This window comes from Cebus imitator, unplaced genomic scaffold (genome assembly GCF_001604975.1).
Source record: "Cebus imitator isolate Cc_AM_T3 unplaced genomic scaffold, Cebus_imitator-1.0 Scaffold231, whole genome shotgun sequence".
Lineage (NCBI taxonomy): Eukaryota > Metazoa > Chordata > Mammalia > Primates > Cebidae > Cebus > Cebus imitator.
Window position 1 is genome coordinate 5,430,463 of NW_016107546.1, and position 25,287 is coordinate 5,455,749.

The 25,287-nt window shown below is 39.9% G+C and overlaps 1 long non-coding RNA gene across 3 annotated transcripts in view; it reads left to right on the forward strand.

The window, feature by feature from the left end:
- Nucleotides 1-25,287, forward strand: part of LOC108281796 — a 64,970-nt gene that overhangs the window by 29,323 nt on the left and 10,360 nt on the right. The window contains exon 1 of one of the 3 annotated variants that reach the window (XR_005195301.1): nucleotides 8,082-8,218. The exons of 1 other annotated variant lie outside the window; for it this stretch is intronic. This is a non-coding gene — a long non-coding RNA (uncharacterized LOC108281796). Of the gene's footprint in view, nucleotides 1-8,081; nucleotides 8,219-24,479; nucleotides 24,673-25,287 lie in introns of those variants that run through there. One more of the 3 variants, XR_005195302.1, reaches the window with a different exon arrangement.

Here is a 25,287-nt window from a genome sequence, read left to right on the forward strand (position 1 = left end):
ACCAAGTCTAGTCATGATAATTTCAGGAAATTGATCTGTCTTTGAGCAATCTCTAATTTGTCTTGACCCAAACTGGCCAATTCATTTCAACCAGTGTATTTGATATCTACTAAGTTCCCATCATGGTAACTGATGGTAAAAAGCCAGAAGTTTGAATTCAAATTTCAAGGAGCTATGAAAAATGGAGAGTGGCCCATGAATCTCAAGAGAGAACAGCTGACCACTTTAAGAGCTGCAGGTGCAGCACATGTGGGCACACATTCAGGCAGGTCAATGTATTGGTAGTGGCAAGAGGAGGGCTTCCTTTTTGGAAGCCTTCTATTTTACAGTGAGAGTGAAGTCCTCCTCTTGCCATAAGTATGGAGGTTTAAGAAAAGAAGAGGTATGAAGTAGTCTTATTTCTTGTTTTTTTCAAATTACTCAACCCGTATTGTAATGATCTAAATAGATATTTCAAGGCACAGATACTATAAACAAAAAGGAGGCAAAATCTGTAATGCATAAGCTTTACATGTTTAAGGGTTAATATATCCAGTGTACAAAGAGCTATCACACATTGTTAAGAAAAAGACAAAAACCTAATAGAAAAATAGGCAAAGAATATAATTTGGGAACTCATAGTTGAGGAAATCCAAATATACATAAATATGAAAGAAGTGCAATGAAAGAGGGAAATGTGGTTTAAGTAATAATGCCATTTTCACCCATCTGTTTGGCAAAATTTAAGCACAGTGGGACAGACAGAATTCAGAGAACTAAAATTTTCAATAGACTTTTGTTGTGAGTGTGAATTAGTATATCACTTTTGGAAAATAACCTAGCAGTAGCTACAATTCAGGGAAAAAAACCCTTAGAACTTCGACACAGCCATCTGACATTTGGGAATATATCCTTGAGAAAGAAAATCTCGAATATATAACAATACATATACAAAGGTGTTTATTTCTGTATTTTTCCTTTTATTGAAATACAATTCACATCCCAAAAACTCACCCATTAGAATGTACGTTTATGTCTTGTACTCTTACAATAAAGTAGGCTGCAGAAAAGAAAATGTTATTAAGAAAAGCATAAGAAAGATAATATGTTTCCTATTCATTACCTGAAAGTGGATCATTATAAAGGTTGTCATTCTCATTGTCTTCATGTTGAGCATGTTGAAAAGGAGGTGGAAGAGGCAGAGTTGGTCTTGCTGTCCTGAGGTGGCAGAGCCGAAAGTAAGTGAACTGCGCAGTTCAAACCCATGTTGTTCATGGGCCAACTGTATTCACAAAGGTATGCAACCACCATTACTATCCGTCACCCAGGCTGGAGAGCAGTGGGCATGATCTTGGCTCACGGCAACCTCTGCCTCCTGGGTTCAAGTGATTCTTTTGCCTCTGACTCCCAAGTAACTAGGATTACAGGCACACACCACCACGCCTGGCTAGTTTTTGTATATTTAGTAGAGATGGGGTTTCTCCATGTCAGCCAGGCTGGTCTCAAACTCCTGACCTCAGGTGATCCACCGCTTTGGCCTCCCGAAGTGTTGGGATTACAGGTGTGAGCTACTGTCCCCAGCCCTACTTCATTCTTTTTAATGGCCAAATACTGTGCCATTTTATGGAAGTACCACATTTTGTTTGTCTATCAGTTGATATTTGAGTTGTTTCTACCTTTTGGCTATAATAAATAATGCTGCTACAAATATTTATGTGCAAGTGCCTGAGTGCACACATTTTCAGCTCCTTTGGTTGTATACTTAGAAGTGGAATTGTTCAGCCACATGATAACTCCATATGTAACATTTTGAGGACCTGTGAAAACTGTTTTCCAAAGTGCTGTTCCACCAGCAATATATGAGTGTTCCATTTCTCCCTATCTTGCCAAGACTTGTTATTGTCTGTCTTTTATTCTAGCCTTCCTAGTGGGTATAAAGTGTAGTTTTGATTTGCATGTCTCCAATGACCAGTAATATGGAACATCCTTTTATGTACTTATTTAGTATTTGTATATATTTGGAGAAATGTCTATCCAAATACCTTGTCTATTTGAAAAATGGTTTTTTTTAAAAATTATTGAGATATAAGACTTCATTATATATTCTAGGTAGAAATTTTTCTTATCAGGTATGTTATTTCTGGATATTTTCTTCCATTTTGTGGGCTATCTTCCCTTCCTTCCCTTCCCTCCCTCCCTCCCTCCTTCCTTCCTTCCTTCCCTCTTTCCTTCCAAATGTGGATTTTGTCAAACGCTTTTTCTGCACTTATTTAAATGATCATATGATTTTTGTTTTTAATATTGCTTATGTGATGTATTACATTTATTTACCTGTTTATGCTAAACCATACCTGCATCCCTGGTGTGAAATCCACTTGATCATGGTGTATTATCTTTTTGATATGCTGTTGGATTTGGTTAGCTAGTATTTTGTTGAGGATATTTGCATCTATGTTCATCAGGGATATTGGTCTGTAGTTTTTTTGTTATGTTCCTTCCTGGTTTTGGTGTTAGGGATACTGGTTTCATAGAATGATTTAGATATTATCTCTTTCTCTGTCTTTTGTGATAGTTTCTGTAAGATGGGTACCAACTGTTCTTTGAATGCCTGATAGAATTCACCTGTGAATCCATTTGGTCCTGGACTCTTTTTTGTTATGATTTTTTTTATCACTGTTTCACTCTTGCTGATTGTTATTGGTCCGTTCAGAGTTCTGTTTCTTCCTGATGTAATCTAGAAAGGCAACTTGTTTCCAGGAATGTATGTATCTCCTCTAGATTTTCTAGTTTGTACATGAAAAGCTGTTCATAGCAGTCTTGAATGACCGTTGGTATTTCCATTGTATTGGTTGTAATATTTTCCCTTTCATTTCTAATTGAGCTTATTTGGATCTTCTCTCTTCTTTGCTTGGTTAGTCTCACTAATGGTCTGTCATTTAGTCTGTCTTTCCAAATAACTAGCTTTTTGTTTCATTTGTCTTTTGTATTTTTGTTGGTTTTAGTTTCATATAGTTCTGCTCTGATCTTTGTTATTTCATCTGCTGGGTTTTGGTTTGGTTTGTTCTTGTTTCTCTGGTTCCTTGAGGTGTGACCTTAGATTGTCTTTTTTGTGCTCTTTCATAGTTTTTGATGTAGGCATTTAACGCAGTGAACTTTCCTCTTAGCACCACTTTTGCTGTATCTCAGAGGTTTTGATAAGTTAACTATCCTATTCAGCTTAAATAATTTTTAAATTTTAATTTTGATTTCATTGTTGACCCAAAGATCATTCAAGAGCAGATTATTTAATTTTCATGTATTTGTATAGTTTTGAGGGTTCCTTTTGGAGTTAACTTCCAGTTTTATTCCATTGTGATCTGAGAGGATACTTGATATAATTTCGATTTTTAAAAAATTTATTGAGACTTGTTTTGTGACCTACTATATGGTCTATCTTGGAGAATGTTTCATGTACTGATGAAAGGAATGTGTACTCTGCAATTGTTGGGTAGAATGTTCTGTAAACATCTGTTAAGTCTATTTGTTCTAGGGTATAGTTTAAGCCAATTGTTTCTTCGTTAACTTTCTCTCTTGATGACTTGTCTAGTGCCATCAGTGGAGTACTGAAGTCCCCACTATTATTGTGTTGCCATCTATCTCATTTCTTAGGCCTAGTAGTAATTGTTTTATGAACTTGGGAACTTCAGTGTTAGGTGCATATATATTTAGAATTGTGATATTTTCCTGTTGGACTAATCCTTTTATCATTATGTAATATCCCTTTTGGTCTTTTTTAACTGTTGCTGCTTTAATGTGTCTTTTGTCTGATTTAAAAATAACTACTTCTGCTTGCTTTTGGTTTTCATTTGCATGGAATATCTTTTGTCATCCCTTTACCTTAAGTTTATATGAATCCTTATGTGTGAGGAGAGTCTCTTGAAGACAGCAGATACTTGGTGTGTGGGTTTTTATCCATTCTACCAATTTGTATCTTTTAAGTGGTGCATTTAGGCCATTTACATTCAATGTTAGTATTGAGATGTGAGGTGTTGTCCTATTCATTATGCTAGTTGCTGCCTTAACAACTAGTATTCCCTGCCATCCTCCCACCCCCACTACCCCCCTCATTGTGTGATTATTTTATATACCCTGTGAGATTTATGTTTTAAGGAGGGTCTATTTTGGTGTATTTCAAGGTTTTGATCTAAGATTTAGAACTTTAAGTACTGGCTTAAGAGTAGTGAATTCTCTCAGCATTTGTTTGTCTGAGCAAGACTTTATGTCTCCTCTATTTATGAAGCTTAGTTTTGCCAGATACAAAATTCTTGGGTGACAATTATTTTGTTTCAGGAGACTAAAGATGTGCGAAATATGTGACCCCAATCCCTTCTGTTTTGCAAGGTTCCTGCTGAGAATTCTGCTGTTATTCTGATAGATTTTCCTTTATAGATTATTTGATACTTTTGTCTCGCAGCTCTTAAGATTCTTTCCTTCATCTTAACTTTAGGTAACCTGATGACTATGTGCCTAGGTGATGATCTTTTTGTAATGAATTTCCCAGGTGTTCTTTGAGCTTCTTGTATTTGGATGTCTATAGAGTTAATTTTTTAAAATATGGAGTAAGGAAGGGATCCAGCAGTAATATCCCCTCTTGGATTCCTAATTTTACTAATTTGAGTCTACTCTCTTTTATATTGATCAGTCTAGATAAAGGTTTGTAAATTTTGTTGATCTTTCAAAGAAACAACTTTTTATTTTGTTAATTTCATCTATTTTTTTAACTTCTTATTTTATTAATTTCCACTTTAGTCTTTGTTATTTCCCTCTTTCTGACTTGCTTTTAGTTTGTTTTCCTTTTTTATAGTTCTTTAAGATGGAAGTTTAGATGATTAATTTGAGTGGGATGCTGCCTAGTGGAGCTGTGAGAAGAGGGCCACTGTCCTCTAGACCCCAGAATGGTAGATCCACCAATAGCTCACACCATGTGCCTGGAAAAGCCACAGACACTCAGTGCCAGCCAATGAAAGCAGCTGGGAGGGAGGCCGTACCCTGCAAAGCCACAGGGTTGGAGCCACTCAAGATCATAAGAACCCACCTCTTTCATCAGCATGACCTGGAGTCAAAGGAGATCATTTTGGAGCTTTAAAATTTGACTGCCCTGCTGGATTTCAGACTTGCATGGGCCCTGTTACCCTTTTGTTTTGGCCAATTTCTCTCATTTGGAATGGCTGTATTTACCCAATACTTGTACTCCCATTGTATCTAGGAAGTAACTAGCTTGCTTTTGATTTTACAGGCCCATAGACAGAAGGGACTTGCCTTGTGTCAGATGAGACTTTGGACTGTGGACTTTTGGGTTAATGCCGAAATGAGTTAAGATTTGGGGGACTATTGGGAAGGCATGATTGGTTTTGAAAGATGAGGACCTGAGATTTGAAAGGTCCTGGGGTAGAATAATATGGTTTGGCTGTGTCCCCATCCAAATCTCAACTTAAATGCTCTCTCCCAGATTCCCACGTTTGTGGGAGGGACCCAGGGGGAGGTAGTTGAATCATGAGTGCCAGTCTTTCCCATGCTAGTGTTGTGATAGTCAATAAGTCTCACAAGATCTGATGGGTTTATCAAGGGTTTCTGCTTTTGCCCCTTCCTCATTTTCTCTTGCTGCTGCCATGTAAGGAGTGCCTTTCACCTGCCACCATGATTCTGAGGCCTCCCCAGCCATGTGGAACTGTAAGTTCAATTAAACCTGTTTTTCTTCCCAGTCTTGGGCATGTCTTTATCAGCAGTGTGTAAATGGACTAATACAGTAATATATAAAAAGTTTGCTGCCATAATGCTCCATTCACTTTCCTCTCCTTTGTCCTGTTATTGTTATACAAATGATATCTCCCATTGTATGTCCATCAGCACAGATTTATGACTATTACTTTATGGAGTGCATTTTAAATTAGGTAGGCAAAAAGAGAGAGTTACAAACAAAATATACAATTATACTCTCTTTTATAATTCCCTATGTATTGAGCTTTACTAGTACTTTTATTTTTTTATGTAGATTTGAGTTACTATCTCCTTTGAGTTACTATGTCTTTTTATTTTAGCCCAAAGGACTCCTTGTAATTTTTGTTGTAGGGCAGGTCTGCTAGCTATAGATTCTGTCAGTTTTTGTTTATCTTAATATCTCCTTTATTTCTGAATAACAATTTTGCTGGATGTAGAATTCTTGGGTAACAGTCTTTTCCTTTCCTCATTTTGAATGTGTCATTCTATTGCTTTATGGCTGCCATCATTTTTGATGAGAAATCAGCTGTTAATGTTCTTGAGGAGTTAATGTATATGATGAGTTGCTTCTTGCTGTTTTTAAGATGTTCTCTTGGTCTTTGTCTTTTGACACTTTGTTTGTGATGCGTCTTGGTCTCACTTTCTTTGCGTTTATTTTCCTTGGAGTTCGCTTAGTTTCTTGGATGTGTAGATTAATGTTTTGCATCACATTTGCAGATATTTTGGTCATTATTTTGTCAAATATGCTTTTCATCCCTTCCTCTTGTCTCCATTTTGGACTCCTGTTATGCATGTGTTTATATGCCTCATGGAATCCTAACGGTCTCTGAGAATCTGTTCATTTTTTGTCATTCTTTTTCTTTTCTGTTCCTCACACTGGATCACCTCTATTAATCTATATTTCAGAATCTTAGTTTTTAATTCAGGCTGCTCAAATCTGCTGTTAGGCTCCTCCAGTGAATCTTCATTTCAGTTTTTATAATTTTTGTATTCCAGAATTGCTATTTACTGTTTTTAAAAAAATGATTTCTATATTTTTATTGATATTCTGTATTTGGTAAGATATCATTTTCAGACTTTTCTTTTTACGATATAGTTTCCCTTAGTTTTTTAGAGATATTTAAAATTGATGATTCAAGTCTTTCTCTGGTAAGTATAATGTCTGGGCTTCCTCAAGTATAGTTTCTTTTGATTGCTTTTTTTTTTTCCGGTGTTTGGGCCATAACTTATTGTTTCTTTACATGTAGTGTAGTTTTTTTCTTAAGACCTGGACATTTTAAATAATGTAATGTGGCAGCCGTATGAATCAACTTTTCTCCCCCTCTCCATCCAAGGTTTTTTGTTGTTTGTTTAGTGGCTTTTCAGAACTAATTTTGTCAGCCTAGATTATTTGTCACGTGTAACTGCTGAAATCTCTGCTCAGTTAAGTGTGGAGGTTGGCTAATGATTGAATGGCAGATTCCTTAAATATCTGGAACCAATAAGTTTCCAAATATTTGGAACCAATAAGGGGCTCTATGTGTATTGGGGCCTGCCTTTAATGGTCAGTGGTATGGTTGTTGTGTCTACCTTAGCCGTCAATTGCTGCTTGCACAGAGCCTCAAGGTCAACCAGAGGCAAGAACTTGGGAACCTCTCAGGTCTTTTCTGAGAATGCCCACAGCCCTGGACATGCACGTAGCCTTACACATATATGTGGCCTTCTAGAGTCCCAGAAATATGTCAGGCTTATGTGGACATCTCATTACTCAGCTTTTACTTTACATTTTTTAGTTAGCCTGTTTTTCATTCCACCTGTTAGCCACTGCTTCAGGCAGCCATAATGTGTAACAATTGCTACTGATGTGTTTTCTAGAAGTGCCTCCCCCTCATCCTAGAAAAGGCCATTTGCACTGTTTGTATTTTATTTGAGTCAGTCAAATAAAGACAAGCCTTGGGAGTGGGATATTTCAAAGACCCACCTGACAGGTTGCAAAATGACAGTTCTCTGAGAATAGGGCTTTCAAGGAAGTTCAATCCCTTTATTTGTCCTTCAGTGGTTTCAGGCTTCTGGTTTTCACTGTGATTGCTGGCTGTTGGTTTTTAAGGCTACCAAGGAACAAGAGAGGAGGGGATGGGAATAAGGCAATTAAAAATGTCACAAAACCCTCTGTTCTTGCCTAGATTTAGCCATTTTTCATGAGCAGAGGATCCCGGGATTAATGCAAGCCTTGGTTAATTTCTAGAGGTCAGGAAAGAATGATTATGACAGTTTTGCCAATGTATTTATTGCTTGTATGAAGGGGAGAATTTTTGGAGGTTATTACTGCCATTCACAGTGATATCTGCGTTGTTTTTTACAGTGAAAACCTGAAAACAGCCTGATAACAAGAACATTCATACCGTGGAATACTGTGAAACTATTCAGAAGAATGAGTTTTCCTCTTGACCTGGAGGAGTGTGACAATGTTTTAAATGAGAAAAATTAAAGAGAAAGAGAGAGGGTGAGCACAGATATGTGGGTATCTATGTCTCTGTCTATCCATCTATCTTCAATTTTCCTGAAGTTATAACAACTGAAAGCTCCTATGTGTCTGTATTTTCCTTTGAGTAAGGGGACAGGCGTATAAGGCAAATGCTGGGTGTCAAGTTGGTTGTAGTGAGATTTTGGGAATAAATGGGGAGAGGGTATGTGGAAAAGCTTATTAGCTTTTTCTTTATTTGCATAGTTTCAGAGATTGTGATGAGCGTGTGTTACATTTGTTATTTATGAAGGTGACATCTTAAGAAATATTTATGGGGGACAAAATCATCCATTATTCTACAATCCTAAAGAATTTTACATTTAACTTTTTCTCTTTTCTCTTGGCTTTCTACTGCCATATAAATGGGGTTTCATAGTCACAGCATAGATACATTTGTATTCTTTTTCTTGTGAACCAAACTACTTCCTAGTTTAAAAAATTAAATGTTGCACTGGCTCTCCATGTTTGCTGGGATTATTTTTAGACTCAAGAGAGATGACTTGTTCAGTGGATGCCAAAACATGCAGCTGTGCTTATGATAAAGCGGTGATGGCTGAAACAATTGGCAGGGCCTGCTGCAGCCATTGCTTCCTGCCAAGCACAAGCCTTCATGATGTGATGAAAGGGCAGGGAGGGCTTTGCGGGCAGCCTCGGCGCTGTGCTGTGGAGATCCTTTTGGAATCTTAAGAGACACTCTATTGTCCTGTGTATTCAGCCTCAAGTGGCCACTCTAAAATCTTTAGTCAACCAAGACTTTAAAGAGATGCTCGTTACTCTTGAGTGGAGGCGTGAGAAGCCCAAAGCCGTCTGACTCATGCCTTTCTGTTGCTATGCTGGGGTCCTTCCTGTGCTGAGTGACCTGCAGGTTCGGGGAGAGGTCCTGGAGGGCCCTACGGCAGTCTTAGCACAGACATGGGGGTTCTGCTGCGCCTGGCTGGTGGTCTTCGGTCAGCCTCTTGGACACTCTCTGCTTCCCTGATTGCCTAGACAGTTAATAAGAGTAGTAACACTTCTGGACCGCATGGCTGTCTCTAAAGCTTCATCCTTAGCAGGTGTGTGTGGGAGCGTGATACACACAGGGGTACCCACTCCCAAGCTCCGGGGCAGATGTGTGGCCTGGCAGTTTTGTTTGGGCGTTCTGGGCTATTACTCTTGCATGTTGCTTTTCTTGTCACTCTTTCTTAATCTGTTTTTTGCCCAAGCTCACCTACCCTCTTCCTTTTGATTAAAGCAAATGGTGCTATATTCAGGACAATGATGCTTTTATCATGTTGCCTGGATCTCATCCCTCCTCTCCGATACTGTTGTGATGTTATGAGAAGGCACAGATGCGTTGCGGGCTGTGGGGCATGGTGGGCACAGTACGATCACTGACAAGGCACGAGTAAAGACCGCTCATGTCCACAGGCCCACATGAGTGAAGATCCAGCCCTGCCTGGAAGAATGCATGGGCAGCGTCACCTATGTGAAGGCTGCAATATAGGTGCAAATATACCTGGATGTGGTCTCAGGCCTGTGGTCACTCAGAGGACTGTGAGCATGTCACTACTGCAGACTGTCCTCTGGAAGAATTTGGTGGGTCCCTGAAGGCATGGCCAGACTAGAAGCCCTTTGTTTGCCTCATGCAGTCCTAGCAGAGGGGAGAGGGGCCCACTTTTATTTGTGGTTCCAGGTGCTGTCTCTCTCATGACAGCAATCACGTTTATAAAGTGGGGAAAGGCAACTCCATGACACATGCCTTACGAGCAGGACTGCCTCAGGGTTTGGGGGAACCTGTGGACAGGACAGCCACATGCTTCAGCTTTTCTACATCTGTGCCAATTTTAAACATCTTCCAGAAACATCTGTAAAATTTAAACATTTATAATTACACGAGAAAACAATACATTTCAAATCGGTTTTTCTTAAGAGGAGTCACATATTGAAAACTATCAGCCATTTTACACCTTTGTGTGAATGAGTCAATCTTGAAATCTCACAGATTTATTGAGAGAGCAGGCTTCAGTGTGGGCAAAGGAAGACCCCATCCTTGTGCTCAGACTTTTGGTGGCTAGAGATGCAAGCGTGAGACAAAGGGGTGAACTTGGAGGAGCAACAAGGACCAAGAAAGGGGCATGAGGTTCAGAAGAAGCAAAGCGTTGCCCAGCTTATTTACAAATACATGAAGCGTCACATATTCAAGTCAAGCAGAAGTTGGCAGATGCACACCCAAAGCTCAGTGTGCAGAGAGCTCCAGCGATGATGATGGTGATGATGATTTGGGGTGTGCGCCTACAGTCCTCCGCTCTACCAGCTTGATGATGATTTTGAAGGTTCACCACAAAGCCCTTCTCTCTTAGTGACTTCAGTATTTTCTAATTCTTACTGTTTAAGTCCCTGTTCTTCCTGCAGCTGAACATAGTTTTGAATTTTCTTCAGTGTCTTTTAATTCTCTCTGTTGTTCAAAAATCATCATCCCTCTTGATGGGTTTTGAAGCCATTCCTGTCAGGCAGTGGTTCTCAAAGTGTGAGTTCTGGACCAGCCTCATTTGCATCACTCAGGAGCTTGTTGGAAATTCAAGTTTTCAGGCTTCACTCTAGACCTACTGACTCAGAATCTCTGGGGTGGGGCCCAGCAGTGTGCCTCTACAAGCCCTCCCAGTGATAGGAATTCAAGCCAGATTTTGAGAACTAGTGGTCTAGAGGCCAAAAATAACAAGCTGCAGATAACAGACAAATGATGTATTTGTTATTCTGAATTTATGATCTGTCTCTATCTCTCTATCTGGATATATCTGTATCTACAGATATATAGATAACAGATATAGATATATCTATTTCTAGACGTGTGTGTGTGCGTGTGTGTGTGTGTGTGTGTGTGTGTGTGTGTGAAGAACTGAGAAAAGACAAGGATATCTTGCAATTGGCAATGGAAGGACAGCAGCACTGATATTTCATAACTTAATGGGCATGATGAGTAAACCTATATTCCTAGAAAAATCAGAACAGAGCTCCATGAACAGTAGTGAGCACATGTGTTTAGGAAAGTCAGTCTCAGTACTGCTCCATCAGAGAAAAGACCTGAGTGAAAACTGGATAATCATGCCGAGTAATCTGCCATCGGTAATAATAATGTATAAAAACACCTTGATTATAAGCTGTTGCTTTAGCAAATGCTTGGCTCCACGTGGTGCTGCTGCTGATGTGTCTGGCATGTTTAACTTCCTGCTTTGAGAATTTTAAGAGTCACTGAAGACATCAGGCACCTGGTTGATGGAGGGACAGAAGCGGGAGGTGGTTAGATGCGAAGCTGCATGTGCACACAACTGTGTGTGTTCATCCTTGCCTCAGGACACTAGGTGGTTGCGCTGTGTTATTTATAAGCTGTGGGTGGGTGGCATTAATTGCAGCCTTTATGTTCTGGAAGAGGTTTCCACTTTGGACCCTTCCGTGGGTCAAGGGAAAAAGGCAGTGATAAGTGTGTCCTTCCACTTAGGTTACTTTTGTCAAACATGGTAAGTTGACAGCCTTTGCTAAAGTACTTAGCTACCCCTTGAAGGGGCATCTTGGCTTCATGTGGGGATTGGCGATTAGTAATGACTCACCACTGGTGAGAAGTTAAGAGCACACCTTACAGAGACACAGTTGGATTAGACAAATCTTGCCCTCGTTAGAATGTCCTGTAACGGAGTGCAAGGAGATGAGGTGAAAAAGACGGGCAGATGTGCCGTGGATGGTTTCCAGCAGTCCTTTCTTAGTTACTCAGGATGTCAGAGGGGTTTGTACACTCAGTTCCTCTGGAGTCATCCACTTACTTGCATGCTTAGGTAAATAGCTCTTAGTTATGGCAAGTCTGGCTAATTCACTAAGCCTTTCAGGGACTTACTGCCAGATGCTGTATGATTTGTGGGACACAACAGGGAGCAAGCTGGAAGGCTTTTGGTCCAACTCTCCTTGCGGGTTTTGTGGCAATAGGCTTCATGTCATCCCTGCCCTGAAAAGCTGCTAGAGGCAGCCCAGTGTGATGGTTTAACACACAGGCATTGGATTCGTAGCAGAGTGGCTGCAAAATTGTACCTGAATGTATCGAGGCCCCAGGAAAGTTATTTACCCTCCTATGTACCAGTTTCCTTATGTGTAAAAGACCGCAGTAGCACCAGGACCCTAGGGTTATCCGGTTATTACTGGAAATCGATTGATCTGTCTATCTATCTATCTATCTATCTATCTATCTATCTATCTATCTAGATATTGGACACAAGCCTGGTGGACAGGGCAGAAATGAGTTTGCAAAACTCTATCACTACTAACCAAAAACACAACAGGAACAATACCATGGACAGATAAGCTTTATTCTTTTCATGTGCCAAAGACTGAACATTTGGGTTCCTATGAATAAGTGGCTTTCCTAAATTTTGAGAAAGTTGCACTTATAGTGAAGCAAATAAGAGAATTAAGCCCTAAATACAGGTTCTCTGTTTAAAGATTGACACGTGTGTATGAAAACAAAAGCCCCTATCTGGCTCTTAACTACCCCTTCTGTTTGACAGGGATGTGGGTGGGAGTTGGGGGGTTGTTGGCAAGCCCCTTACACTTTTAAACTGAAAAATTGAGAAATGCATATGGTTAAAAAATGCTGAGTTAAACGTGTGAAAAATCTCTCTGGTTCTGGTCCTCAGTCCTTCGCCCCAGAAGTAACTATATTGTCAGTTTTTGTCAAATACCTACTTATTCTCTTATTAATTTTTGAAATTTTTTTTCAAAAAAATTTGTGGTTTGATACACATAACATAAAAGTTGCCATATTAACTTTTTTTTTTTTTTTTTTTGAGAGACAGGGTCTTGCTCTGTCACCCAGGCTGGAGTGTAGTGGAGTGATCGTGGTTCACTGCAGCCTCAACCTCCTGGGCTTAAGTAATCCTCCTGTCTTAGTCTTCCTTGTAGCTAGAACTAGAGGCATGTGCCACCATACTCAGCTATTTTTTTTTGTTTTTGGTAGAGATGGAGGCATCTCACTATGTTGCTCAGGTTGGTCTTGAACTCCTGGCTTTCAGTGATCCTCCCCTTTCAGCCTCCCACAGTTCTGGGATTACAGGCATATGCCATGACTTCCAGCTCCATATTAACTATTTTTTAATGGTATGGTTCAATAGTGCGGGTACATTCACAGTGTTTTGCAGCCATCACTACCAGCTATCTCCAGAACTTTTTCATCTTGCAAAAGTGAAACTCTGTACCCATTAAACAACTCCTAATTTCCCCCTTTCCCAGTTTCTGGTGATACTCATTCTACTTCCTGTTGCTATCAATTGCCTATTCTAGGTACCTCATATAAGTGGAATCATACAGTATTTGTGCTTGTGTGACTGGCTAATTTCAGTTAGCATCATGTTTTCAAGGTTTATCCATGTTGTAGCAAGTGCCAGAATGCTTCCTTTTCATGCTGAATAATATTCCATTGTGTGCATAGACCACATTTTGTTTGTCTATCCATCTTTCAGAGGAAGTTACACAAGTGTTCACTGAAAGATGAATAGACAAACAAATTTGTGTGAATGGGTCAATCTTCAAATTTTAGAATCAATTTGTCTATATCCACAAAAAGTCTTGCAAAAATATTGTTTGGGATTGTACTAAACCTATAGATCAAGTTTGAAAGAACCAACACCTTAACAATATTGAGTCTACCTATCCATGTACATGGAATGTCTCTCCATTTATTTAGATCTGTTTTGATTTCTTCTATCTGAGTTTTATAGCTTTCCTCATATGGATCTTGTACCTCTTTTGTTGGATTTATACCTAAGTATTTCATTTTGGGGGGTGCTAATGTAAATGGCATGGTGTTTTTAATTTCAAATTCCAGTAATTTCTTACTGGTATACAGGAAAGCAATTGATTTTTGTGTATTAACCTTGCATCCTGCAACCTTGCTATAACTGTTTATTAGTTGCAGTTGTATTTTGTCGGTTCTTTGGGACTTTCTGCATAGACAATTATGCCGTTTGCGAACAAAGACAGTTTTATTTTCTCTCTCTCAATCTGCATAATTTTTATTTCCTTTTCTGGTCTTATTGCATAGCTAGAACTTCCATTATGATGCTGAATAAGGATGGTAAGAGTGGTCATTCTTGACTTTTTCCTGATCTTAGTGGGAAAACAACTGGTTTTCCTCTATTAAGCATGGCTTTATCTATAGATTTTTCTGTGTGTGTGAATTTTTTGATCAAGTTGAGGAAATTTTCCTCTATTTCTAGTTTGCTAAGAGTTTAAATCATGAGTGGTTGTTGGATTTTGTCAAATGCTTTTTCTTCATTTATGATTTAATCATATGATTTTAGGCTTTCATTTCTCTTTCTGTTACTGATTTCTAGATTAATCACATTGTGGTCTGAGAGCAGATTTTGTATTTTTTCTATTCTTTTTAATTTGCTATGGTGTGTTTTATAGCCAAGAACGTGGTCCTTCTTGATGAATTCTCCATGTGAAATTGAGAAGAATATGTTATCTGTTGTTATTTAATGAAGTATTCTATAAATGTCAATTCTGTCTATTTGATTGATAATGCTGTTCATCACTATCAATCCAATGCTGATTTTCTGCCTGCTGAATCTTCGAACTCCTGATAGAGGGGTGTTGACACCTGCAACTATAATAGTAGATTTCTCTATTTATTCTTGCAGATCTGTCACTTTGGGTTTCATGTATTTTGATACTATGTGGTTAGTGTATACACATTAAAGATTGTTATGTCTTCTTGGAGAATTGATCCATTTATCATTATGGAATGTCCCACTTTATCCCTGATAATTTCCCTTGTACTGAAGTCTGTTTTTACTAAAATTAACCTACCTATGCCAGTTTTCTTCTGATTAGTGTTAGTGTGGAATATCTTTCTCCATCCCTTCACTTTTAATCCATCTGTGTCTTTAGATTTAAAGTAGGCTTCTTATAGATGACATATAGTTGGGTCCTGACAATCTCTCTCTTTTAATTGGCTTATTTAGATCACTGACAATTAAAATGATTACTGACATAGCTGGATTAATATCCACCACATTTGTTACTGCTTTCTATTTGTTGCCCTTGTTTATTCTTTCTTTCTTTTTTGCCTTTCACTCTTTTTTCTGTCATCTCTGATTTTGACTGATCATTTTATATGATTCTCTTTTTTCCTATTCTCTTAGCATGTCACTATTCACTTTTTTAGTGGTTTCCCTGAGTTTACAAAATATAGGTACCATTATTCCAAGGCATCCTTGAGTAACACTATACTACTTGATGGTAGTGCAAGTACCTTAGAGTATTCCCAATTATTCTCTCCCATTTTGTAAAACATTGCTATCATTCATTTCACTTTGTCATAAGCTATAATCACAGAATGCCTTTTTGCTATTATTTTTTAGCCAACTGTTATCTTTTAAATCAATTAAGAATGATAAAAATTAGCCTGGGCACAGTGACTCATGCCTGTAATTCCAGCAGTTTGAGAGGCTGAGACAGGAGAATCCCTTGAGCTCAGGAGTTTGAGTCCAGACTAGGCAACATAGTAAGACCCTATTTTTACAAAAAATAGACAAAATTACCCAGTCATGGTGGTATGCACCTGTAGTCTCAGCTACTGAGAAGCCTGAGGTGAGAGGATTGCTTGAGCCTGGGGGTTGAGGTTGCAGTGAGCCTTGAGATTGTGTCACTGCACTTCAGCATGGGCAACAAAGTGAAACCTAAGGTACGTTTTAAAAACTGATCTTCACTTATTTCTTCTCTAATGTTCTTCCTTTCTTTATGATTTTATGCCCTATATCCTTTTCTTTTTCTCCACAGAACTTCTTTTTAACATTTATTGCAAGGCAAGTCTACTGGAGATAAATTAATTTTTATTTTTCTAAGAAAGTCTTTATGTTCTTTTACTTTTGAAGAACAATTGTGCAGGGTACAGAATTCTAGTGTGTTGTTATTGTTGTTTTTCTGTCAACACTTTAAATATTTCACTTCACCCTCCTTGCTTCCATAGCTTCTGAAGAGAAGTCCTATGTAATTTGTATCCTTGCTCCTCTGTTGATAAAGTGTTTCTGTCTTTCTCCTTTCAGTATTTTTCTCTTTGTTTATGATTTTCTTCTGCTTAACCAGGATATACCTAATTGCACAGTTTTTGGTATTTACCGAGCTTGGTGTTCTCTGAGCTTCTTGGCTGTGTAGTTTTGTGTCTGTCATTAAATTTGAAGCATTGTCAGTCATTCTTCTTTCAAGTGTCTCTTCTCTTGCTTTCTCTCTTACTATGCATGTTGCAGCTTTTGTAATGATCCCACAGTTCTTGGTATTCTGTTCTATCTTTGATTTCCTTTCTTTCTTTCTTTTTTTTTTGAGATGGGGGTCTCGCTCTGTCACCAGGCTGGAGTACAGTGGCATGATATCGGCTCACTGAAACCTCCACCTCTTGGGTTCAGGTGATTCTCTTGCCTCAGTCTCTTAAGTAGCTGGGACTACAGGTGCATGCCACCACATCTGACTGATTTTTGTAGTTTTAGTAGGACGAGGTTTCACCATGTTGGCCAGGATGGTCTCAATCTCCTGACTTTGTGACCCACCTGACTCAGCCTCCCTAAGTGCTGGGATTACAGGTGTGAGCCACTGTGCCTGGCCTATCTTTTCATTTTCTTTTTGATCTTTGCATTTCAGTTGTGGAATTTTTCTACTGACATGTCTTCAAGTTCACTGATTCTTTCCTTGGCCATGTAGTTTATTGATGAGCACATCAAAGGCATTCATTTCAGTTATAGTATCTTTGATGTCCAGCATTTTCTTTGGAATCTTTCTCAAAATTTTAATCTCTATGCTTACATTACCCATTCTTTCTTCAATATTGCCTACTTTTTTCATTAGAACCCTTAGCATATTAATTACAGTATTTTGAATTCCTTGTCTTATAATTCCAATATCTTTGCAATATCCAAGTCTGGTTCTGATGCTTGCTCTCTTCCTTCTGTGTTTTTAGAGTTTTAATATAGCTCATAACCCCTTGTTTAAAGCCAGGCATGATGTGCTGGGTAAAAGGTGCTGGTGCTGATTCCTGAAGCTGCTTTCTTTCCTGGACCTCTGCTCCAGAACAGTGGGAATCTCTGTATTTGGCTATCTGTACCTCCATTTTGGTGTGGGCAGCAGTTTGCACTGGGACTGCAGTTCTCTGATGGATCTAAGAAGAATTGTTGATTTTCAGTTTGTTTAACTCTTTTCTTGCTGTGAGGGTAGAAGTGATCGCTTCCAAGCTCCCTACATAGTGGGCTGGAAACTGGAAATCACCCACCTATTTCTATTACTGAAGTTGTAAAAACATGAATAAACAAATTTTGTGGCTAACATATGCTTTTACTATCTGGATTTATACTTGGAACATTCTCCTGAATTTGTGTGTCATTTGCTGGTATGGGATCTTATATGAATAGAGGATGTGGCATTGCAAAGCAATGCACAGAAATGAATGGCTTACAAAGAATGACTTGACATGCTAACAGATTGCAAAGAAATAATTTTAACCTAGAGATGAGAGCTCCCTTGGCTTTCTTCTTGTTTTAAGGAAGAAGGAAAGACAGGAAAGTCACTTTATTATATAAATATCAAGTATACTTTTTTGGAAGTGTGATGCTCAATTTGAACATTCTACACATGAGAAAGTCTTGAATACTACATGGTAAAAAAAATAGGGAAGTCACTTCTTTAGTACTGGCACTGCATATTGGTTAAGTAAAGTATAACATTATATTTGTTAAGGTAGAAAATCCATTTTAAATGTATTCATAATTCAGATTTAATTTTTTGAAAAGTTAATACTTGAACATGGTGAAAACTTCAAAATGACCAGAGGCAGTGATGGCATGTCCCCTTGGCACTGCTGTCCCCATTACCACAGCCTTGGAGTCAGTCAGGCCACCTGCATGTGTACGCTCAAGGGCTGCTCTGTACATATGATAACACACACACTTGGGTGCCTATGATATAGTGGGTGCCCTCCCACTGTGCAAAGGTACTATTCTGAGATGCCATTCTACATCTAATGTTTTAAATTTTGTTACTTAAAAATACATCTTGAAGTATTAAGGGAGGCAAAGTGATGCTGAGTAGCACATAGTGTGTGAAGCTGCAGCAAGTGTGGGCAGAATGGGGACTTCTCAATCATTCAGCCGCAGACCATGTAGAATGGTGCCAAATTAGTGTGACTTCTAAGACCGCCAGCAAAAATGTGAACTTCATCCTTCTGGCCAGTAAAACATGAGCAAAATGCCACCCAAAGTCCATACTGTGCCATCCAAAGGCAAGATCTTACCCATGTCACACTGTGATACAACAACAGTGACCTTGAACTTGGAAAGAATTCCTGGGCTGGTTTCATTATTACCCTTGGCCTTGGAGGAAAATGCACACCTGAGACTGGCATTGTGCCAGCTGGGCTGACCACTCAGGTGGTAGCTACTGAAAATTACCCGCAGACAGCAGGGATTGACTGCGTCCTGACCTAAGCAGGGTAACCAAAGAAGAGCAAATGACTCACACTTGCAGAAATCCCTGCAGTGAGCAGTTTGGCGGGGCAAAATCAGCTGACATTTGGTGTCAGCTTGGCAATGGACACTTCTGAGTGAATCACGGAGGAGGATCCTGCAAAACCCAGTGTTCCCTGAGATCCTGGAGAACCTTTTGGGCCTGGACTCAGAGCTGTTGAGAATGTTACAAGTTCCCTGGTTTCTAGTACAAGAGGGAGGGCTACAAGAAGTGAGGCTTGAGGGAAGGGTGGGGACAGCACGAGGCAGGCTGGGTTAAATTCATTCTCCATAGCAGCATTTAAATATTAAGGCATGATTTGACATACATATATGCTGTGAAATGATTACCATGATCAAATTAGTTAACATATCCATCACCTCAAGTTACCATTTTTGTTTCTCTTGTGGTGAGAACAGTTAAGATGGACTCTTAGCAGCTTTCAAGCGTACAGCTCATTATTATTAATTATAGTTACCACGCTGTACAATAGAGCTGCAGAACTTATAATTGCAAGTTTGTCCCCTCTGACTTCATCTCCCCAATCTCTCTACCTCACTGTCCCTGGTAACCACCATTCTACTCTCTGGTTCTATGGGTTCAACTTTTAATATAAGGTGTTGAACAATGAGAACACATGGACACAGGGAGGGGAGCATCACACACTTGGGTCTGTTGGGGGGAAACAGGGGAGGGACAGTTGGGGGTGGGGAGTTGGGGAGAGATAGCATGGGGAGAAATGCCAGATATAGGTGATGGGGAGCAAGGCAGCAAATCACACTGCCACGTGTGTACCTATGCAACAATCTTGCATGTTCTTCACATGTACCCCAAAACCTAAAATGCAATAAAATAAATTTTTAAAAAGTACATGGAAAAAAAATATATAAGTGAGATCATGCAGTATCTGTCTTTGAATGATTTTCCTAAGCATAATGTCTTCCAGGTTCGTCCATGTTGTCACAAATGACAGAATTTTCATCTTCTTAAAGGCTGAATAGTGTTCCTTTGTGTATATATGTATCACATTTTCTTTATCCATTTATTTGTTGATGGACACAGGCTGATTCCATATCTTGGCTACTGTGAATAGTGCTGCAATAAACACAGGAGTGTAGCTGTGTCTTCAACATACTGATTTCAGTTCTTTTGGTTAGTGGGATTGCTGGATCATGTGATACGTCTATTTTTAATGTTTTGAGAAATCTCTATACCCTTTTTCATAATGGTCATACCAGTTTTATTTGTCATTATACCTACCTCGATGAAGATGGAAAAAAAGACAAATAAATTGTTTCAGCCAACTCACTAGGCTGTACGCTTCATGTCTTTCTAGTTATCATTGTAGCCCTCTGTGCCCAGAATGATATCTGGATTAGCACAAACTCTCAAAGGGTATACATTAAATGAATGAATGATGCAATAGATAAGATATGTGCCTTTAAGAACAAATATGTTTTAAAAAGTGTTACAAATTTGTTCACCCAAGTAGTTCAAAACCAACAATAAAATCTGTGTAAGTTCTGGAGCGAGGTGGTGGTGATATTGCGCTCCACTGTGAATGGACTTAAGGCCACTGAATTGTGTGTGTAAAAATCGTTCAAGTGCTAAATTGTATCTAATGCTAGTTTACCACAATAACGTAAAATTACTTTTTAAATGTTAATCAGCATAGGCATCATTTAGGAATCTTATTAACATGCAAATTCTGTTTCAGTAGGTCTTAGATGGGTCCTGCCACTCTGAACTTCTAAGAAGCCTTCAGCCTGCCTACACTAAGGGTCAAGGGTCACCCTGGGTAGCAAGGCTCCAAATGAAATCTAAATAAAGCTGGACATTTGTTTTCTTTTTGTTAAATCTCTGTCTCTGCCTCCTATTTACCTTAGTGACTACTGTGAATCAATGCATTAATAATTTCCTCCTTCTTGTTTTTTTGAGATGGAGTTTCACTCTGTTGCTCAGTCTGGAGTACAGTAGCACAGTCACGGCTCACTGCAGTCTTGGCCTACCTGTGCTCAAATGATTGTACCACTTCAGCTTCCTGAGTAGCTGGGACTACAGGCGCTCATCACCATGCATATATTTTATATTTTGTATTTTTTGTAGAGATGGGATTTTACCATGTTGCCCAGGCTGGTCTTGAACTCCTGGGCTCAAGAGATCCTCCCACCTCGGCCTCCTACAATACTGAGATTACAGGCCTGAGCCACCACACCTGGCTCCTCCTTATTTGAAGGCCATGTTTGCTTTCCCTCATTTATTTCACCAGTCCCCTCTTTATTGATGGACAGTTTGTGGACTCTCATCTTACAAACCAGGCTGCAGTGAATAGACTTGATTACATGCATATTGTCCATATCTATGAAAAGATGTGAGTTCAAGTGCAGGAATGCACGTGAGCACATTTTTTTTTTTTTTACTGAAAACTATGATTATTTTAATTAGTGATGATAGCAAAGATCACACTTTTTTGACAGGCTGGTTTTATTTTTGACTCAGACTGAGCTGGCAGGCATCCGAGACCCTGTCATTTCTGCACGTGCTATTATTTAGCCACATTATCGTTCCCATCTTATTCTTGTGCAATTGTTTTTCTGAAATCTAAGTGTGGGATTGATTTACATACCCTGTTAAATTCCATCTTGCTGGCTTCGGACTATCATTCTCACCTATCAGGATAATTTTGGTTGTTGGCTTTGCCATGTAATATTTTCCCCACCTGCCTGGGTTTTTCTATCTTCACATTCAGCAAGCATGTTATTGCCATCCATTGATTCATTTGGTGACTATTTACTGAGTGCCCTTTGACATGCCAGGCACCATTCTAAGATCTGGGCATACATGGGTGAACACCACAGGAAGAAATCCCTGTTCTCCTGGAGCTTTCATTCAAGTGTGAAAGACAGACATGAAACAAAGACAGATGTGTATGGTAAATTTAGTAATGCCAAGTGCCAAGGAGAAAAACAAAGCAGAGGAGAGAGATAAGAAGAGGGGAAAGGACTTAAAAAACTTTTTTTTAGATAGGGTGGCTAGAGAAAAAAATCTCAAAGGAAATGGTAACATTTGAGGTGAGATCTGAAGGTGTTTCTATCCAGTTCATTGCAAAATATGGTGGAGAAGAATTCTTTGATGTGTCACTAGAGATGTCCCCATAGGTTGATGTTAATCCATTAACTGGCACATTTGGGTTACAACTGATTAATCCAGGGAATTTCTCTGTAACTTAATTATCTAGCCTACATTTCTCTATACATTTCTTGAAGATATCTTCTGATGTATTAGAACTGCATAGTCAGTGTCTATGGCATTTCCCTAATGTAGTCTAGTGAAACTCTCACACAGGGAAATGAGATTAATGTGAAAAGATTGTTTTTCTCTTGTCACTTTGGAGTGGCTGTTAGTGATCACTGAGTGTCACAGCTGAGCAGGGCAGGCTGCTGTGGGCAGAGGCAGGAAAGATGACCCATGGGCCATTTTCCATCTTTCCCAACCTCATCTATAAAATCCAGGCAAAAAGACCCAATCCTCTTACTAATGCTGTGGGAAATTAAGTCTCTTCCCTAGTACACTTTGGCAAATGTAATTCGGAATAACAAACCACTTTTTTTTTTTTTTTTTTGGGACGGAGTTTCTCTCTTGTTACCCAGGCTGGAGTGCAATGGCGCGATCTCGGCTCACCGCAACCTCCGCCTCCTGGGTTCAGGCAATTCTCCTGCTTCAGCCTCCTGAGTAGCTGGGATTACAGGCACGCACCACCATGCCCAGCTAATTTTTTGTATTTTTAGTAGAGACGGGGTTTCACCGTGTTGACCAGGATGGTCTCGATCTCTTGACCTCATGATCCACCCGCCTCAGCCTCCCAGTAGTGCTGGGATTACAGGCTTGAGCCACCGCGCCCGGCTCACAAACCACTTCTTTAGCTCACTCATTTCAGCCCGCACTGAAGGTGTGACTCTTGGTTGACATCCCTCCACTCTTGGGCGCAGCTGTGTCTTAGGGGTTGAGGCTGTGTGAGCCCCATGCCAGCAGGGAGCACTCTCCAGGTGTCTTGCTGTTATCTTCACACTTACCTGCAGGCTGCAGTGTTGCCATGATTATCACCCAGCCCATGCACCAGGTTGGGTTTTCCCAGCGTACAAACAGGTTGGGTGGAGGTTTCAGGTAGACACTGAATTCCTAGAGCAGACAAAGGAAATGTGGGAGGTTAGCGCTGAGCTCCAAGAATAAAGTTAAGCAAGCCAAATGCCTTCACGAGGCCTCCATAATGTTTGTTAAAAAGCTCACCGCTGGCCTTTCTGGCCTCAGTTTCTTCATCTGCAGAATCCATGGGCTAACCGTGGGTATATCTAAGGCTAATTCTTTACCCTGAAGATTCAGGTTCTGGATATACGTTTCATTAAAAGTATCTAGGGCCTCAGTAGCTTAGAACTCTGATTTTGCACAATTCTGATAAAAGTATAAAATGTGTGAATATGAGGGCAGCAGTCTTGGTAATAAGGAAAAGCCTGGGATAGGGCTGGAAACCTGGTAGTTGCAGAGGCCCTTCAGGGGGTCCCTTCCCATTGATTAGCCGGGGCTGGGGCAGTCAGAGCGTGCTGGCCTCGTGGAGTTCATACAGCAACAAAAACAACAAGAAACCCAGCAGCAGGGACAGAAAATCCCCGCGAAGTCTGTCTTCTGCAGCTAACTCTCAGTCCACCCCTCTCTCTCCACACCTTGTCCTTCCCTTCCCAACCCCATTCACACCCTTCCAGGGGAGAATGTGCAAGGAATGTCTCCTTTCCTGAAAGCAGGGGAATACAGTAGTGCCTCCTGGGTCTGCAGGGCCCTTGGTTCTGCTGTTTAATGACTAATTATGATGCTATGAGAGGCCTATGCGACTCTGGTGGAGCCAGGCCCTCCTGCCCCAGCCAAGCTGAGCGGCTGGAAGTGTATAATCTTCAGAAAGCTGTGACTGCGACCTGGAGTTGCGTAAGAAATAATTGCAGAATCCAGCCAGGGCTTGCTTCTTGCCACAGGCTCCAGGCTTTTACCCCCAGTAGCTTTACATGCTTGTTAATTTTTAAACTGTGGAGTAGTAGCAGAATATTTTGTAAGCTTCAGTAATGGTTGCAGAGTTCAGTGCAGGGCAAGGGGAGAGGAAAGGGAGGGCAAGGGAAGGAGGCGAAGGAATGAGTCCCATTTGCTTCCAGAAGGTTTGCTTTCTGCAAACCTTGGCCCTGTGGTAGGTCTAAACTTTCCTTTTACCGTAGAAAAGGAGTTTAAAAACAGACAAGCCCTGTTAAAGTATCTCGATTTTAAAAAACCAGTTCTTTAAAAAAAATCCTTTGCAGTACTCAATATCTTACAAAAGAGACCTCCTGTATTATTTTAACCTTAAAAGGCAAGTGAAAAAAAGATTCATGTAGCTTCTGGTCAGCTACCAGAATCTTAAGGGGAAGAAAGAAAGCTTTCTATCTGTTAAAAGTCTTGCATGCACTGGCGACAAGGCCTGATGCTCTAATCTGCTCAGACTGCCGAAGCTCCCAGTCTGAATCTGTGGCCTTTAGAAAGGCAGCCTCTTGACCTCCAAGTATGTCTCCTCTGCAAAATCAGGGCGCGTCCTCAGTCTGTCTGTGTACTTTTGTGGCGCCTATCACTGTGGGATCTGGGCTCAGAGACAAAAACATCAGGCAAAATACAAATTTGTGTATTATGGGAGGAAATGCCGTCTGGCTCCCTGGAGTCACCCTTGACTTACAAGCAGTGAGGACTTTACCCAGGGTGGTTTGCATAGCCTAAGAAAAAGTGTGGACGAAGCCAACCTTACAGTACTTCCTTGTTTTCATTTCGAAAAGAGGCAACAAGTTGGTGTTTGTGAAGTTGAGTAAAATTACTAAAGCTTTAAAATGTGCTGCTAGCTTTTTCCATTGAAACAGGTAACAGCCTTCTCAGCCTTCTACTGAAAAGAATGAGGAGGTTTCTTCTCTCTTCTTTCCATTCCTTCCTCCTTCCCTCCTCCCTCCTTTAAACCTTTATGTTTTCCTTCCCTCTCTTGTTTTCTCCTCCTTTTTCCCTTTTGTCTTCTTCCCCTTTTAGTAAACTATGTTTGTTTTAACAATAAAGCAATGCACATTAATGATAACAATGACTTCTTCCAAGTAGAATAAAAGAATGTAAGGTGAAAGATAAAATGCTTCTCCAAAGATATACTCAACAGCATATTTCAGAACCTTTCCACAAGAGCTTAAGAGTCCACCCATGCTTAGTAGTCCATTGTGTGGTTTGTATCCTAACGCATTTAACCAGCTTCTTAAATTGATATTAACAAGTTATTTTCCCCACATTTGGGGAGATTAGAAACAATACAGCAGTACGTGTCCTGGTACACTTGCACTTTTTGCACAGACGAGAGAACACACCCTTAGGCTAAGTTCCTAGCAGTGAAATTGCTGGATCAAAGGGTATGTAAATTTTACATTTTAATAGATATTGCCAAATTGCTGTGCAAAAAAGTGTACCTATTTACAACCCTATCAACATTATATGAACTG